Below are 6,000 nucleotides of genomic sequence, written 5' to 3' on the forward strand. Positions count from 1 at the left end.
AGCTATCAATAGCCTGAGACATTTGGGGTTTTCCATGAGGTACATTTGGCCAACAACTCAATAAGATGTAACCTATTCCTGGACTGGTTTTACAAAATATGTCTTGAGGGGGCTGGAGAGATGGCTCAGAGGTTAAGAGCACTGGCTACTCTTTGGCTGCTCTTTCAGAGGTCCTGAGTTCAATTCCCAGCAACCACATGGTGGCTCACAACCATCTATAATGAGATCTGGTGCCTCTTCTGGTGTGTATATGTTAACAGAACATTGTATGCATAATAAATAAATAAATATTTTAAAAAATGTCTTGTTAGGCACTGTCTCCTCCATTATTTGGTGACTCCATTTAAATTTTTTTCATATACATATATATGTATATGTATTTCTGTGTGTATCATCATCATCATCATCATTTAAGCCCCAGCAATACTTAAGCACGCATGGGAAGCCGATTATGGTGGTTTTTCCATTGTTCCTATCCTGAGCAATCCTAGATGCTTGTGTTATTGTCATACCGAAGGTTCCACAGTCTTCCTTTATGCTGTCTATCCAGCATTTTTTGGGCTTTCCTCTTCTTCCCTTACTTCTCCTCCTCCTCCTCCTTTTCTTCCGGTTCCCTTATACTCTTTCCATAAGTTGGGTTCATCAGTTGTTTACTATTGATCTTCCGGTTTGTCTTGCCTGGCGTGCTTCACCTAAATTTCAGTTGAATGTTGGCCATAACAAGTTGGTGATCTGACCCTAAGTCAGCACTAGGAAATGATGGACTGTTTTGGATGCTAGATAAGAGTTTCCTGCTGACAGAATGTAGTCAATTTGGCTGAATGTGCATTTGTCAGGGGGTTTCCATGTCCAGCGTCTTGATCATTTGGCCTGTTTGAATTTTGTGCTGGATCTGTACAAATCATTTGGGTAGCAGAGGTCAAGCAGTTGTTCCCTCCATCATTCCTTCTTCTGAATCCATACGTTCCCCTGACACTATAGCCCATTTTCTCCAGATCCCACTCTTGCATTGAAGTCACCCATAACAATTAGTATGTCATTCTTAGGTGCCCTGTTGACCTCGTTCTGTAGATCTGTGTAGAAACTGTTGATGACATCCTCTTCTGCTTCTGCTGTTGGTGCATACACCTGTATGATAGTTACTGGATGTGTCATTGTCTGAAATCTGGCTGATATAATTAGATCATTTACAGGTCTACACCCGAGCATGCATTTTTGGGCCAAACTGCATAGCACTAAAGCTACACCTGCTGCGTGTTTTCCCTCTCCACCTGAGTTTATATTGTGCATTCATTTACTACAAGTTCTTGTGTTCCTGTTCAAGGCGTTTCTGCCAGTCCAATGACATCCCACCTGAAGAGACTGAGCTCATGCATGAGCAAGCCTGTTCCCCTGACTGTACTTAGTGTTCTCGTGTTCCAGGTCCAAGTGCCTCTCCTGTCCATTTCTATCAGCTTCCCTTCCCACTTTTGGCTTTAATTGAGAAGCATTATCTGCAGTCACTTAGGACATGGAGGTTCCTGGGCACTGTCAGTTCTGGGACTTTAACCCAGGTGTTTCTGTTGAACTTGTCCATACAGGGTTTAATGGTCTGAGCTGATGAGGATGACTGATCAGGTTTCTTCCTCTTCATGTGGTAGCCTGTAGCTGACCAGCTGGACCTCTTTGCACCCACGTACTAAACTCCCCAGGTTTCCAGAGGATCTAGCTGATCGTTTCCAGTCTCACCATCAAAGAGGCAGTTACTGGGAGACCAAACTCTATACCAACCCTCTGTGGTTATACAGATTATAAAATGTGTACTAAAGACTAAAGAGCTAACATCCACATATAAGAGCAGACAGGCAATTTTTTTGTGTGTGTGTGTGTCTGAGTTACCTCACTCATGATGATTTTTTTTCTAGCTCCATCCACTTACCTATAAATTTCATTATTTTGTTTTTTAACAGCTGAATAATATTCCACTGTGTAAACATAGCACATATTTATTATCCATTATTTTCCATTTATCCAATTATAGGTATCTAGGCTATTTCTAATTGCTGGCTGCTATGAGTACAGTGGCAATGGGCATGGATGGGCAAGTGTCTTTGTAGTGACACGTAGAAGCCTGTGGGTATACGCTCAAGTGGCATAGCTGGATCTAGAGGTATATCTATAGCTTCCATAGTGGCTGTGAAAGTTTGTACTCCCACGAGCAATGGAGGAGTGTTACCCTTTTCCCACATCCTTCCCAGAATGAGATGTAATTCAGTTTGTTGATCTTGGCCATTCTGACGAGTATAAGATGAAATCTCAAAGTAGTTCTTTGATGATTTGCATTTCCTTGATGATTAAAGAAGTTGGACGTTTAAAAAAAAGTGTTTCATAGCCATCTGTGTTTCATATTTTGAGAGCTCTTTTTAGTTCTGTACCCCATTTTAAAATTGGGCTATTTTTTTTTTGGGTGCCCCGGTTTTTTTTTTTTTAGTTTTTTATTTATTTTAGATACTAACTCTATGTTTGGTGTGTAATTGGGTATCTGGTTTTATGTTGAGATCGTTGATCCACTTAGTGACGAGTTTGTGCATGATCATAAATAAGAATATATCTGCATTCTTCTATGTACATCTATCCAGTCTGAACAGCACCATTTGTTGAAGATGCTGTCTCCTTTTTCAGGGTGTATTTTTGATTTCTTCATCAAAAAATGAAGTGTCCATAGATATATGGACTTACATCTTCAATTCTATTCCACTCATCACTGTGTCATTTTTATGCCAATACTATGTCGAGATAAATGTATTTTTAAGAGTACAATTCTATTTTGTACACAACCACTCCAGTAGCACAGATGCAACTGGGTCTCACAATTAGACCACAGCCAAGAAACCCAGGCAGTTCTGTCTCACTTACTTCTGTTTCTATGTATTTGCTTTGATATTGGACATCAAAACACATTCTCAAATTCTTTGACAATATTTATTTTTGAGTCAGAGACCTGTTTGTGGAGTACAAACTGCCCTCGAACTTGGAGCCTCTTGCCTTAGACTCCCAAGTGATAGGATTACAGACATGCACCACCAGGACTCTCTGTGAATTCTTTCTTCAGAAGGCAGAGTCTCGCTGTGGGTGGTGGCAGATGCTTGTGATTCTAATACTTGGGAAGTAGAAGCAAGATGATAAGGGGCTCAAAGTCAGCCTTGGCTGGGTTGCAAGCTTGAGATCAGCTCAGGGCACATTACACCCAACATCAAGCACACAAACAAAAGGTAGAGCTGTTTTTCCTCCCATTAGGTGTGGGCTGGACTTAATGACTTACTTCTAATAATTCGGATATTTCAGAGGAATGTTTTGTGGCTTCTGAGATGGTGCATACAAAACATGGTGGCTTTCACTCTTTCCTCTTGAAATACTTGTTCTGGCAGAAGCTAGGCCATGTGGAAGCCCAGCATTTATGAAGACAGGGCTATGGCCTGAAGCTCCCTGCTATCATGCTGGTTGGAAGAAGATTGTTCAGTCCCGTTCCAACCTTCAGATGCCTGGAGGTTCAGCTTACCCCCTGAGAGAGTTTTGTGTTCACATTGTAATGGACAGCTAGTATTCAGCTGACAGTAATCAGTGCTAATAGCTCCCAACCCCCAGGGAGAGAGGGGAAACTTATTCTTTTTAAAAGATATTTTATTGTTTTTTTCTTGATTTTATTTTGAATATGTGTGGAATGGACACATAAGTGCTATACATATTTATAAGACACATTATGGAATTTCAATGTGTGAGCAGAAGGCAGAGATCAGATAGTCAGCATATCTGTCACCTCTGATGTCCACTGTTGCTCTGTGTGCACATCCGTCACCTCCGATGTGCACTGCTGCCCTGTGTGCAGACACCTGAAATCCTCTCACCCAGCCATACTGAAACATTCAACTAGTTGCTATCATTCACCATCTTCCCACCGTGCTAAGACATGTTAGGAGCCATGCCTCCCACCCGGCTGCACTCATGAGCCCATTAACCATCCTCTGAGATCTTAATCTTACTTCCAATTTCCAAAAACCGATATTTCAGCTCCACAACTTGACTCAAGAGGTCAGATGAAAATCAATAAACCGTGGGTAAGGTAGTGGGAAACACCAAGTCCAGGAATTTCACTGTGACCATAAACTCATAGGGCGCTCTAATAAAAGACATCTAGGAAAAGCCAACATAAATTCCATACTGTTGTAGACTTTATTTCTTCGCTCACTAAAATGTTTCTTAAAGCAGTTTATTTTTAACTTGGATGTCCTACAGTAGTTTGAACTCAGGTGCCAAATGTCATGTATAAAGTATAAATGTGGCTGGTTTTTTACCTGTCTGCTTTCAAAGGTTGGTACAAGGCTTGTGTTCTGGTGGCCTGCCACTGTATGTCTGGCTGCCATTGGTGCTCACACAGCCCCATGGCTCCATTTTTGGACACTTTCAGTTTGCAGAATAATTTTCCAAAACATCTTCTGATAACTGTAGTAGAAGCTTTTCAAAAATATCTCTTACCTCTTATTGTGTGTGGTAAAACTTAAAGTCACTTAGCTTTGCCTGCTAGGACCCCGCACCCCCCATCTGTGTGTGTGTGTGTGTGTATGCGTGCGTGTGTGTGTATGTGTGTGTACATACACACATATGCATATGTCTGGTCTTTATCCAGTGACTTACATAAATGCTAATCTCATCCTGAATAATCCTCACAGATTTGCCAGAAACATTATTTTACCAACTATGTGGTGAACATGTCACCTGGCAAGGAGAAACATAAATTAGCCATCACAACAGATAATTCAGGAATAAAAATATATTTTCTGTATGCTTATGTATTGCCTTTTCTTTCTCTCCTGCCGGTGGATGTATTAGGAGAAAGTCAATGCAATGAGTATTGACGGTTTCTGGTTCATAATGAAGCCAAGTCACTCACAGCGAGTGAGTTAATTATTGTTAGGCTGGCATGTACTACAAGTCTCGGGTAAATGAACTTTTTCTCACATAATAAGCATCACAACAAAGGAGAAAACTTCTCAAGAGAAACCCATGCACAGTGTCTGCATTTGAGGCTTTTACTGGAAAGAAGAGAACACCCTTGGGGATAGTGAAACCTCTGGGGAAGGAAGGGTCCAGGAGGCGGTTCACGGGCACGAGGGAGAGGGAATTTAAATGTGCTGAGAATGAACTTTCACTTCCGTCTAATTAAATATTTATACACCGCGAATCTGCCAGGCAAGTGGAAGCAGTCTCCGGATTAGCCTTTACTAGAAGCATAAACAATAATCCAGTGCCTGTTTTCTGCACTGAGCTCGGTAGCCTTCGCGTCCTCGTCTTTTCCAACAGGCTAGCTTGTGGGTTAGTAAGGCTCTGCTGTCGTCCCAGAGCAGGCAATGCATTAACAGGGATTTTCAAATAGAGATTTCTGTCTGTTTCTCCACTTCTCCTTGAGACAGAGACCATTACAGGAAACCACATCTCATCAAAACATGCAGAACCAGACATCATGAGGTGCCTAGTCGCAACTGAAACATCTACAACATAACCCTTGTACCTAAGGCTCAGGGGTCATAGAGCAGGAGGGGACAGAAAGGTTTGCTAAAATTAGTTATGTTTAAAAAGCTATATTTTTTCATTTTACATATCAATCCCAGTTCCCATTCCCTCTCCTCCTTCCACCCTCTCCACCTTTCCTCCCATTCCACCCCTCACCCACTCCTCATAGAAAGTAAGGCTTCCCATGGGCCCTCTCCACTATGTCTAGGCTGAGCAAAGTGTCCCTCCAAAGAGAATGGGTTCCAAACAGCTAGTAAAACAGTAGGGATAAATCCTGATCTCACTACCAGTGGCCCCATCATCTGCCCCAGCTATACAACTGTCACCCACAATCAGAGGGCCTAGTTTTGGTTCCTTCACTGTCAGGCCTGAGTTGGTGAGCTCCCATTAGCTCAGCTCAGCTGTTTCAGTGGGTGTCCCCATGATGGTCTTGACCTCTTTGCTCATATTCTC

This window comes from Microtus ochrogaster, chromosome 8, assembly GCF_000317375.1.
Source record: "Microtus ochrogaster isolate Prairie Vole_2 chromosome 8, MicOch1.0, whole genome shotgun sequence".
NCBI lineage: Eukaryota > Metazoa > Chordata > Mammalia > Rodentia > Cricetidae > Microtus > Microtus ochrogaster.